This window comes from Eublepharis macularius, chromosome 7 (assembly GCF_028583425.1).
Source record: "Eublepharis macularius isolate TG4126 chromosome 7, MPM_Emac_v1.0, whole genome shotgun sequence".
NCBI lineage: Eukaryota > Metazoa > Chordata > Lepidosauria > Squamata > Eublepharidae > Eublepharis > Eublepharis macularius.
Window position 1 is genome coordinate 13694106 of NC_072796.1, and position 13639 is coordinate 13707744.

Genomic DNA, 13639 nt, shown 5'->3' on the forward strand with positions numbered 1-13639 from the left:
TTTTAAAATTGGAAAAAAATCGGTTGCCATCATTTTTACTAGCCCAGCTTTGGGGCATTTCACATACCGAGCTCAAAAAATTTGTCCTCCCCACCGCATCTCTTTACCACTGTGTTTGGGAAGAATTAGGAGCTCAATTTCTGTGTGTCGTGATGGTGTTAAAGGAAGAAGAGGCCATTTTCACACTGCTTACCAGCTACAGAACATCGCACTGAGCTCCCAGAACGACAGCATCTTCCTGGAGTAATTTCGCACAAGAACAGCAGTTCTCACACGAAACTATGCCAGGAAGACGGTGTTGTTTCGGGAGCTCGGTGCGATGTTCCGTGGCCGGCAAGCAGTGTGAAAATGGCCAGAGCCAATTACAGAGCTAGTTTATTTATGTATTGCATAATTTTTACCCCCTCTTCCTCTAAGGAGCTGAGGGGAGCATCCATTGTTTTGTGATCCTAAATTTATCCCCATAACATCCCTGCAAGGTAGGATAGGCTAAGAGAGAGTGACTGGCCCACACTCACCTACCAAGCTACATGACAATATGGGTTTAGCCCTGGGACTCTCAGATAACTACTAGCCATTTATATATCTTTAGCCATTCAAATGACATGCACCTTCTCAGCAACCTTGCAAGGTAGGTCCCTATCAGCTCCAATTTTTTATCTAAGACTGTTTCAGAGGGAACGGTGATACTGCTCCTCTTAATTTCCTAGATCTCTGAGATGACCTCGCACTGAGCTGAGTTATGTGTTGGAACCATTTTCAAATGTTTAATGAATTTTAACTTAGGGCTGAGCTACACAGTTGGACCTCTCATTGGCTGCAGTGCTCAGCAACGGGTTTGAATCATCTCAGACAGCAGATAAATGATTATAGATGTGAATATTTGCAACATGAAAGCTTTGCTGCTTGTGAAAAACGTGTGTTAGAGAGGTTCTGCAATGCTTCTTGCAGAGCTAGTTCTGTGCATGGAAGGTGGTTTGGAACATACCACCTCCCACCCTCTGTTAGATGTAGTACTGATCCTGGGACTTTGTGTCATATGATACATCTATACTGTAACACTAAAACAGGGAAAACGCTAGCAACTAAAATATGACATATTAAGTTCTTCTTATATATGTAATATCAGTTGAAATGGAACATACAAAACAAAAAACTATTAGATGAAAGAATAAAGATCAGATCAAAACAAATATTTAATTGGTTTTAATAAATAAAATGCAAAATGCAAAATTAACCCAAAGGCTTCAGAACTTTAGCCACTGTAACATACTTAGCAGCAGAATCTGTGGCCCTCGTCTACCGAAAGACAATTGTCTCTAGCCAAAATAGAAATGGATAAAGCGAATCTTGAAGACGACAGTGTGTATCCATGAGATTGCTCGAGTTACATAGACTACATTAGCCATTTATACAAATAAGGAAAGTAACATTTCCTTTTGTAAGCTAATATGAGCAAATTCTAAGCACAGGTGAAAAACAAAATTATATGATGGATTACATTTCTATCACAATGGGAGCATTCCTTAAAGCTGTTTTTCACTATAATCCAGGGAGACAGATTAGCTTGAGACAGTAACTGGACCCGGAGAACTCAGTAATTGTCTAGGCTGTGGGCTCAGACAGAGAGAGTTTGAGTACCTTGTAGTAATAGTAGTAGGTTTAATTGTATATGGCCAAAGGACGTCACAATACAGAGTTAAGAACAGTAAAAATAGAAATTTATCATACAAACATCAAATACAGTTATTAGAATAACAAAAATAAAATACAATTAAAATAGAACCTTAATAAATACCAGATAAAAAGAAAAGGTAAAGGTAAAGGTAGTCCCTGGTGCAAGCACCGAGTCATTACTGACCCATGCGAGGACGTCGCATCACGACGTTTTCTTGGCAGACTTTTTACAGGGTGGTTTGCCATTGCCTTCCCCAGTCATCTACACTTTACCCCTAGGAAGTTGGGTACTCATTTTACCAACCTCGGAAGGATGGAAGGCTGAGTCAACCTTGATGAGAGTCATTCTATGGAGGAGAGTGCTGGAAGGGAAAGGAGCGAGTGAAGGGTGGGCCCTTCTCAAACACGAGCTTTTGCAAGCTCAAGCCCTCACTATCCCAGCAAGACAGAAACATGGTAAGGGCTCCAAGAAACCGATGTGGATGCACAGAGAGCTCCAGAATAAGCTAAGGGAGAAAAAGGAAATGTTCAGGAAATGGAGAGAAGGACAGACCTCTAAAGAGGAGTATATGAGGGTTACTAGGCACTGCAGATCAGCCATCAGAGAGGCCAAAGCTCAGTACGAGCTGGGTCTGGCCAGGAGGGCTCGCTACAATAAGAAAAACTTCTACAGATACATGAGAAGCAAACGCAAGTTAAATGAGGCAATTGGACCGCTGTTGGGAGTAGATGGAGAAACTCTGATGCAGGACAGAGAAAAAGTAGACAGGCTTAATGACTTTTTTGCCTCTGTTTTCTCCCTGAAGAACTCAGGCACATCTAGAGATAGTAGAAAATGTGTCAGGACACCTGAGTGGCTAATTGACATTGACAGAGAGGTAGTGGAGAGGCATCTGGCTGCACTGGATGAATACAAATCCCCTGGGCTGGATGTGGTGCACCCAAGAGTGCTGAAAGAACTTTCCAGAGAACTTGCAGAACCCCTGTCCATCATCTTCAAGGCCTCCTGGAGGACTGGGGATGTGCCACGAGATTGGAGAAGAGCGAATGTTATCCCAATCTTTAAGAAAGGGAGGAAGGATGACCCGGGAAACTACAGGCTGGTCAGTCTGACTTCTGTTGCTGGGAAGATATTAGAACAGATTTTAAAGGGATCAATCTGTAAGCATCTGAAGGACCACTCAGTGATCCGGGGAAGTCAGCATGGTTTTGTTCCTAACAGATCTTGCCAGACCAACCTGGTTTCCTTCTTTGATCGAGTGACCAGCTTACTGGATCGGGGGAACTCTGTTGATGTGATTTATCTGGATTTCAGTAAAGCTTTTGATAAGGTCCCCCATGACATTCTGATAGGCAAACTGGAAGACTGTGGAGTAGACTATAGGACAGTTTGGTGGATAGGGAACTGGTTGGAGGACCGCACTCAAAGAGTGGTGGTCAACGGCGTTTCATCAGATTGGAGGGAGGTGTCCAGTGGGGTGCCGTATGGCTCGGTTTTGGGCCCGGTACTTTTCAATATTTTTATCAATGATCTGGATGAAGGAGTGGAAGGGCTGCTCATTAAATTTGCTGATGATACCAAATTGGGAGCGGTAGCAAACACCCAAGAAGATAGAATTAAAATTCAACAAGACCTGAATACTCTGGAGAAGCGGGCCGCTGTGAATAGGATGCAATTCAACAAAGACAAGTGCACAGTATTACATCTGGGCCACAAAAATGAGAAGCACAAATACTGGATGGGGGATACACTTCTGGGCAGTAGTATATGTGAAAGGGATCTTGGGGTAAGAGTGGACTGTAAACTGAATATGAGCAGTCAGTGTGATGTGGTGGCAAAAAAGGCTAATTCAGTCCTGGGTTGTATCAAAGGGGCCATAGCGTCGAAATCGCAGGAGGTCATAGCCCCTCTCTATACTGCCTTGGTCAGGCCACACCTGGAGTATTGTGTGCAGTTCTGGAGGCCTCACTTCAAAAAGGATGTGGCCAAAATTGAGAGGGTGCAGAGGAGAGCGACGAGGATGATCAGGGGTCTGGAGACTGAGCCCTACGAGGAAAGGCTGAGGGCCTTGGGAATGTTTAGTTTGGAGAAGAGGAGGTTGAGAGGGGACATGATGGCTCTCTTTAAATATTTGAAAGGCTGTCATTTGGAGGAGGGCAGGGAGCTGTTCCAGTTGGCAGCAGAGGGTAGGACCCAAAGCAATGGGCTTAAATTACATGCAGAAAGGTGCATATTGTGGATATTAGGAAAAACTTTTTCACGGTCAGAGTAGTTCAAAAGTGGAATCAGCTGCCTAGGGAGGTGGTGAGCTCCCCTTCACTGGCAGTTTTCAAGAAGAGGCTGGATGAATATTTGTCAGAGATGCTTTAGGCTGATCCTGCACTGGGCAGGGGGTTGGACTAGATGGTCTGTATGGCCCCTTCCAACTCTATGATTCTATGATTCTATGATTCTATGAACCTTGAGCCGGCTATCTGAACCCGGCCCCTTCCAACTCTATGATTCTATGATTCTATGATTCTATGAAACTTGAGCCGGCTATCTGAACCCGGCTTCCACCAGGATCGAACTACCAGATAGTTAGGAAAAAATAATAAATACCAGATAGTTAGGGGGAAAAGTTAGTTTTCTGAGGAAACAATCTTGTTCTGTCCATAAAAAGCAAATTGGTAATTACCAATTCATGTAGCCTGCATGGGAAGGGGAGAGCATTAACCTTTCAGGCTCCCCTGGGCTTTACTCTTTGAAACTGGCTCCATCACTCTGCAGTTGGCATTCTAAAGGAGAAAAGAGGTGTCCTGTAAACACACATGTTTTCCTTTACAATTCTAAGAGCAAAGTGGAGAAGCCTCTTTCTAATTCAAAAACCTCCCTGAAGTTGAAGGGTTAAACCACCCTTCTTTTCCTGCACTCCTTCCAAGGCAAATCGAGACCACACAAGTCACGAATTTGCACTTACGGGTGGAACAAAACATATACATTTTGTCTCATCCATTTCAGCACTGAGTTGGAATTTGTATCTGGTCACTCTCCGAGTCCAGTGCTCTAGCTACTACAACATATTTGTTTACAGAACTTACGAATGTCCATTCTTCATATTGCTTTGGAAAAGTATCTATGGTAGGAATGCAGACTGTGTTTGACTGGAGTGATCAGCACTGGGACAATCTCTAGGTCCTTTCAGTAGAGTGCCATGTGATTCAAATCCAGCTGAATTGGGATTTTTAGAACGGCAATATTCTGCAAACTCCAGCAAATCAGCCCAATTTTCTTGCTGATAATTAATGTAACACCTTAAAAATTGCTCCAGGACTTGATTAACCCTTTCAGATTGCCCCTCGGTCTCAGGATAATATGCTGAACTCAACCCTTGAGTCATGCCTGTTACTTCCATCAGCTCCCACCAAAACTTGGCAACGAATTGTGGGCCCCGATCTGATATTACCTTGTCCGGGAATGAATGGAGTCTTACTACATGCTGCATGAACAATGTGGCCAACTTTTTGGCTGTTGACAACTTAGAGCATGGAACGAAATGGGCTTGCTTAGAAAACAAATCCATCACCACCCAAATCACTATTTTCCCCTTACTCGGTGGGAGGTCAGTGATGAAGTCCACGGATACTAGATACCAGGGTCGGGGTGAGGTTCCCCCTTTCTTTTTGCCCATTAAACAGGTCTGACAAGGGGATACATATTCTGACACATCCTTCTGTATTCCTGGCCACCAAAAATGTCTTTGTATTAAGTGCAGTGTTTTTAAATAACCCAGATGCCCAGCCAACTTGGTATCATGACAGTGTTTTAATATTTCTCCCTGTAGACCCTGCGAGATATACAGTTTGTTGTTCTTATACCAACAATCATTTCCCCCCTCCTCTAAATCTTCGGGCCGATTTTCCTCCCCTTCTTTTTTTAGTTTTGCCTTCATTTTCTCTTCCCACTCCATGGGAGGAGAAGGGAGAGGGCAGTTTGCCTTGGCCACTTGGTTTCTGGTAATCACATCCCCTCCCAACTGGGTAGGGGAAAACTTCATATCTACCGCTTCCTCCCTCTGGCTCTTGTGTTAGGGAAGGCGGGATAGTGCATCTGCCAGGAAATTTGACTTCCCAGGGAAGTGTTTAATCACAAAGTTTCATCATGAGAGAAAAACTCCACCCACCACAGGTGCTTGGCTCCCAGTCTGTGAAGCTCTCGCAATGCCTCCAGATTTCTATGATCAGTCCATACCTCAAATGGCACTTTAGTCCCCTCCAGCCAGTGCCTCCACGTACTTAGGGCCAGTTTGACTGCTGCCACCTCCTTATCCCACACTGCCCAGTTCCTTTCAGCCTCAGAAAATTTCTTGGACACATAAGGACAGGGGTGCATTTTCCCATCCTCCCCCTCCTGCAGGAGGGCTCCTCCCATAGCAACATCACTCGCATCCACCTGTATCACAAACGGGCGGCTCTCATCAGGATGGTGCAGTACAGGTTCGGAGGTGAAGCGAGCTTTTAATTCCTCAAAGGCCACTTGGCATTCCTTAGACCAGGCTAGTTTAGCGCTCGGTTTCACTTTCCCAGCGCCCTTCCCCTTAGTTTTTAGTAAGTCGGTAAGCGGCAAGGCTACTTGAGCAAAATTTTTTATGAAGGGTCGGTAGAAGTTAGCAAACCCCAGAAATGACTGTAGCTGCCGCCTCATTTGAGGGGCTTCCCATCCAAGTACAGCTTCCATGTTGGTCGGCTCCATCCCCAATCCTCTCCCCGATACTTGATACCCCAGGAAATCCATCTCCTCTTTATGAAACTCACACTTGGACAGTTTTACATACAGTTTGTGTTGGTACAGAGCACCTCCTGTACCAATTTCACATGGGACTCATAATCCTCTGAATACACCATCACATCATCTGGGTAAACGATCACTTCTTTATAAAGGTACTTGTGGAGAACTTCATTAGTCAAATTCATAAATACCCCAGGGGCCCTTGCAACCTGAAAGGCATGACTCGATATTCAAATTGCCCCAAGGGGGTATTAAAAGCAATCTTCCACTCATCCCTCTCCTTTATTCTTACTCAGAAATAGGCATCACGGAGGTTCAGCTTTGTGAATACTTTCCCTTGAGCCACTATCCCTAACACGTCTCTGATCAATGGGATGAGCTAGGCATTCGACATCAAGACCGCATTGATTCCTTTATAGTCTGTGCACAATCACAAGCCCCTGTCCTTTTTCTTTCTGACCAGCACAGGGGCGGCATGGGAGGAGCTTGCTGGCTGAATGAAACCTTGCACCTAGTATTTATCAATGAACGTACGCAACTCCTCTCTTTCTCCCGGGCTCATTGAGTAAATTTTCCCCTTTGGTAATTTAGTCCTTGGGATCAGCTCGATTGCACAGTCTGTAGCTCTGTGAGGAATGCCTCCTCCTCTTCAAACACTTAAGTCCCGGTATTCTGGAGGAATGCTCTCCCTCTCCTCCATAGTTAAACACACAGTCACTGGGGTGGTGGGGGGAGGATTTTGGCCCCACTTGACATTCCAAACATGTTTTTGGCAAGCTTCAGAAGGAAAGCACTGCTCCCTGGCCTTCCACCTCATGTAGGGGTTGTGGTCCCACAGCCACCTTACTTCCAACACCAGGGTAACCAGGGGGTGGGGCTGACCACAAAAGTCCTTTCCTCTCAATGTCCCCCCATTCCCACTGGGCTGGTCTCTGTTTTGTAACTAGGGGATTCCCTTCATCACCGTACCGTCCATCTGTTCGAAGCCTAGGGGCTCAGGTAGCTTTGACACCTCCAGCCCCAAACCCATCATGTGTCATGGCCCAGTCTGAGAGTGAGGTCTCCTCTGGAGGAGAGGAGCCTCGTGTAGCCAGACAGGACTCCTCAGGAGAAGAGGAGCCCTGTGTAGCCAGCCCTAGCCCTGCTTCAGCAGAAGCCAGCAATCAGGAGCAACGGCTGCTGTCTGATCAGAGCTTGCAGCCAGCAGCTGAGACACCAGCACCCTCTAGCTCCAACACCACAGGCGAAGCTCAGCCAGGGACTTCTACAGGTGCAGCGCAGCCAAGAGCCTCCACCCCCCACCCCAGGTTCACCCACAACCAAGGAACGCCGCAGGCAGTGCCAGAGACTGGAACTGCAGGAGAGACGGCGCAGTGCTCGCCTCTTGAGCCAATGCCAGCTGCTGGAGGTGACGATGAGTAGCGTCAGGATGGAGCCCCAGCAGCTGGCTGAAAACCACGCCCGGCTATAAGAGCCAGTCTGGAGGAACTGCCGGGCGTGGAAGCAACGTGTCTATTGTCTGCAATAACTCTGTGTTCTGTGGACCTTGCCTGTGCCTGATTTGGACCTGACACTATCGGTGACTGACCTTGGACTGTGCCTGACCTCGGTCTTGGACTCTGGACTCACTCCTGGCTTTATCTTGTGCTCTGACCACTGGTTTGACTTGGCTTTCACTCTTGGAACTCCCCTTTGACTTTGGCCTTAAGGTTTGGACTTGAACCACCCTGCTTGGGCTGGCCCAGCCCGTGACATCATGAGTGCAGGGGCAACCAAGTCTCTGCTGCAGCCCAAGTCAATTAAGGCCCTTACCCTGATGTTTGTCCCCCTCTGTGGGTTTAACAGGGTGATTACTATGAAAAACAACGCTCCATTAGGTCTCACGCTTTGCAGCACCGGGACTTCCACGGGCCAATTTCAGCTCCTCTTCGTTGTCTGACGAGAGCTCTTCACTTGCAGTGTCCCTTCCTTCCTTTGGTGCCACAGCCGCTGCAGGGGCTTCCTTCCTGAAAGTAGGTTGGGGTCACCCCATCGGGTGCCCCGTCAAGCACCTCGGCTTCAGCTCCAACTTCGGGCGGCTCTTACCTAGACCCAAACACTTGGCAGCAATGTGGCCCGATTCGCCACATTTTGAACACAGCCCTCATTTCCTCCTCCAGTCCTTCTTGGCTGGGATGGTGCCGGGTCACGACTTCCCTTGCTCCCGGGCCCGTGTATCCATTGGGCTTCTCTGCTGGCCTTCATGATGCTGCAACTTCAGCAACTCCACTATTTGCTCTCAGTTCTCAATTTCGCAAGCCAGTTGAATCCAGCCGAGGAGAGTTCGGGGTCATCCTGCACCATTGCTTTAGCCACAAGGTTGGGGTTCAGGCCAGCTCTGAAAAACTCAATCTTCATCCCCTCTGTCCAGTCCCTCAGCTTGACTGCATATTCCTGGAAATCTGCAGCATATTCCCGGACTGGATGGTTGCCCTGTCTTATCCTCCTCAGGCAAGTTCTCGTGCTCTCCTCCTTGAGAGGGTCCTCATACTGCTCCTTGAGAGCCTGGATGAACGTCTCCATGCTCCTCAGTTCTGGGGCTTGGGTTGCATACAGAGTCACATACCATTTAGCTGCAGCCTCCCCCAGCTGTAAGCCTATGTAACTCACTTGGCTGGCTTAGTTTGGGAAGGTGTGCCTCCATTCCCTCAGGAATTCTGCCACTTGTACGACGAAATATCTCAATTAATCAGAACTCCCTTCAAAGCGAGCCACCAGTCTGTGGAGCTCCAACAGCTGCAGAGGCAGCACTCCTTCCTTGAGTTGCCACCAGGATCCCTCCTGGTGGGGAATCCTGGTGGCGACCCTCCCCAAGGAACAACAGGTAATGGCTGTGATAACTCCCTGGGTGACTCTGGTCGGCTTGCTGCCCATGCCAGTCCATGGGCCGGTCCTGTGAGGGCGAGGAGGTCACACTTCAGCAGCTGCAGCTCTTCCCGGAGTGTGGCCACTGTGTTTCTTTCCTCACTCATTGTCTCTCTGCTCTCCTCTTCCATTTCAGCAACTCCTTTCCTCAGGAACAGACTCCATCTGCTTAGGCTCCTCCACTGCCAGTTCCTCAGTGCTCTTGCCTTTGCTGATGAGCCCTCTGGAGACATCCAGTCCAGCAGTGTCACCTCCAACCAGTCGAGGAAACTGACATCCCATCTGGGAAGCATAGGAGGGGTGGATACCCCCTCTTCTACCAATGCACATGCACCAGGCCCACATGGGATTTGAGGACTTTCCATAAATCCTCGGGTATTGCTGGAGTTCCATTGCCCACTCCTTCCACCAAGGCACAGGTAGGGAGATCTCTTCGGTTCCCAGGTTCCGAGGCAACTATGGGATTCTGGGCAAAATGTCAGGCATGGCTAGGGGATTCTCTCAGACTCTCCACCTCATCCAACACGGTGGTATGAGTTAAAAGGGTCTTTATTCAGATAAAACTCCCTAGAAGTGCACTGATACATAGAGATTGCCCAGAATGCTGAAGCACAGTCTTCCCTGAGAGGTTATACTCCAGTTCCCCTCTCCCAGTCCAAACATGTCAGTTGAAGTCAGCGAACGTCCTGCAAAAGATGCCCTGCCCAAGTTCTCACACCTGGTTCCCACACACTACCAGCTACACTGATAAGGTCTCTTAGGCATAGTGAAGGAAGCTACACTACAGGAAGAAAGCCCATCCCCTCCCCCCAGTAGCCTTGCTTTCACAGTCATGGCAGGTAGGCTGGCTTGCCTGCCTGACACGAAATGGTGGGATAAAATGGGTTTCGGGTCATATTTAGAGACTCCCTGCTATCTGCAGTACTTCTAGTGCTCACCTACAGTCAGACACCTGTTACAGCCAATCGGCTCATTCAGCAGCATACAGTTGGAAAGGCTTGTTGCCATTTCTCTGTTCTAAAGTGATGGGGAGTGGAGAAGATGGTTTGCAGTGAAGAAGCAGTGGGCATTCCTTCCCCTGCAAATTACATTTCCCATAACGTCCTTTCCCCAGTTAACTTGGCAAGCATGTCTGGGAGCAGGCGGTGGAGGGGGGGAGGTTTGGGGGAGGGGCAAGTGATGGGGGGAAAGGGTTAAGCTGCGCTCTCAGCCCTGTGGCTGCTGCCAGCCATCTCAATGAGCCCTAAGCTTTTAAGCTGGCAATTAAGTGATAATTGCTTTCCATACTCTGGCTATTCCACAGCCTTTCCTTAACACCAAAACACGAAGTCGTGTATTTCCTCTTTTTTTTCCAGAGCAATGCTCCTGCTACTTATTCATGATCCACTTTTATTAGCATCATTCCTGTAATCGAAGTTTTTCAAAGTCACAAAAGTGATTTACAGGAGACTTATCCATTTCATGTGAATGCACCGAGGAATGCGAGGATTTGCTCAAATTCTTTCCCACAAGAGGTTTCAATTTGCTCATCCTCCCTTCTTGGTGTCTGGTTTCCAGACATGATGGGCTGAATTACCTTTAATATCACTTCTGCAAATACAATGCATTAGCGGGGAAAATTAGACACAATTCTTTCAGATCTGACGTGCCGCTGTTCATTTTCTGTGTTTGTCTCCCGGTTGTCAGAGTGTCAAATTAAAGGCAATTGGAGAAGGTTCTCCATGACTTAAGCGATTGCTGTTAAGGGGGAAACAATACTTTACATCTTTTTCAGGGCAGCGGGAGGAGAGAGAAGCAGCTGTTGCATGTTGTGTTGTTTTTCAAAAGAAAAAAATGCATAGCATTTTCTGCAGAGATATGTCAGAAGGCTGTAGATCAGACCTATTTAAAGAAGTCCCACAGAATTCAATTCTGCTCCTTAGAAGAGGGATGGCTTGCAAGTGTAAATGAGCTCTACCACCACAGACAAAACTGTCACATAATGCAGCCTCAATTGAAAAGAAAGTGCTTACTACATGGAGGAAACTCGCATATATAGCTGAAGAGCAAGTTCCGGGTCTATTAGCACCATAAAGACCAACAAGATTTCCAGGGTATATGCTTTTGAGTCACAGCTCCCTTCTTCAGATACAAAGCTTTGAAGAATAGTTTTTATTTTATTGATAAGATTAAAAGCCCAGGAAAAAGAGCAGAGAAAAGAGAAAGAAAAAAGAATAAAAAAAGGAGAGAGAAAAAAGAACAAAACTCAAAGAAAAAACAAAGAAAAGTAATACATATTTCATTTTCCATTTTTCTCTACAACACCTATCTTCAGATACAAATCTGAGGAAAGGAGCTTTGACTCTTGAAAGCTTGTACCCTGGAAATTATATGTGGACCTGCAAGAAAGCGAAGGCTTTTTGGACATAAATACAATTACTAATTCGGAATATTTTAAAGATTAAAATGCAATTGAGATCTTTTTGATGGGAATGAGAAGCTGCGGAATGTTGCTTTCATATATGATCATGGCAGCAAGAATAATATATGCACAAAATTAGAAGAGTCCAACTCAGCCTGTAATGGACGAATAGTTGATAAATTAGCAATGATGGCAAAACTTATTTCACTGATCAGAGAGAAGACAATAAGTTTGTTTGTTGTCAAATAAAAACCTCTTATTGACTTTTTACGTGAAATAAATAATAATGATTTGATGACTTGCGGGTTTATTGATTAAGAAATTTGGACATTAGAAAAAAGAGAACTTTTCTTTTTAACTTAGAGTAAGAGAAAATTTGAAAATAATGTTTATCACAGAGAAAAGCAGAAGTCTTTTAGTTTATATAGTTTTTCTTTTCTTTGTTCTGTTCTCATGGTTATTGTTTGTCTGCTGGCTGATATTTTTATTCAGCTAGTTTTTGTGCAATTGTATTTTTATGTTTTGTCTTATTTTTGTTTTTATTATATAAAACCTTTTATTATATAAAAAAAAAATCTTGGTGGTCTTTCAAGTGCTATCATACCCTAATCTTGCTCTTCTACTGCAGACCAACACGGATACTCACCTGAAACTACACACAACTGAAAGTCAGCAGGCCCCGGTTCGTGCTTCATGGCTGCAACACCAGGTTGAGGAATTGCATGTATGGATCTGTCTCAGAAAGTACTCTGAGGTTAATGAATGACTCTGCCTTTGCAAGGCTTTTTAGTGGAGCTAGTTCACACATTCAACTGCCACTTGGTTTCTGAGACAGCCACATCTTGAATCCTTTTGACAACACTCACACCTCCCAGACTCACACACCATGCCTGAAGACCTGATACCAATTGATATTTCCTTACTCACACAAGTGTTCTACTATATACAGACCCAAAGCACTCCAGCTTATTTCTCTTTTGTTTGCTTCCCTGTGAGCACCCCAACACCAATGTCTCTCTGTCATTCATACATACACACAGGGCTTTTTTTCAGCAGGAACACAGTGGAACAGAGTTCTGGCATCTCTTAAAAATGGTCACATGGCCGGTGCCCCCCCCCCTGATCTCCAGACAGAGCGGAGTTTAGATTGCATGGCGCGGAGAACAATCTAAACTCCCCTCTGTCTGGAGATCAGGGGGGGGGGCCACCGGCCATGTGACCATTTTCGCTGAGGGCAATTTAAACTTTAAAAAACTCCCCCCTTGTTCCAGCTGACCCAAAATGACGTCATTGTGCGGTCCTGAGTTCTACCACCTCTTTTCCCAGAACAAAATCCCTGCATACACAACCCAGTCTGCTTCTCCTTTCTCTCCATCTCCACTTCTCCCCTCTTGCATTTATCTCACAGACACAAACTGACTCTTTCTGCATCCTTCTGTCTCCTTTACTATGACGCACGCACAATAATCTCTGTCCTTCTTCCTTTCTTTGCTCATTTATTTATTTACTTCATTTGAACCCTGTCTTTCTCCTAAAACAGCTTACATGGTTCTCCTGTCCTCCATTCTCTCCTCACAACAACCCTGCGAGGCAGATTACGTTGAGAGTGAGTGACCCAAGGCAATCCATTCATGGTAGTGTGGGGATTCAAACCTGAGTCTCCCAAATTCTAGTCTGACATGCTAACCAATACCCCACACTGGCTCTCTGCATCTTTCTCACCCTGTCCTTCTCATTCACCCCAGCCACAGGCAACCCAGTCTCTCTGATCCACAAAAGGTTGGTTTACATTTTAAACCAACAGGGAACAAGGGAGAGAAAATTCAGATCAGGTCTGTGGCAAAGGGGTGGGCATCTTTTTGAGGATGTTTTAACCTTTCATTTTTATA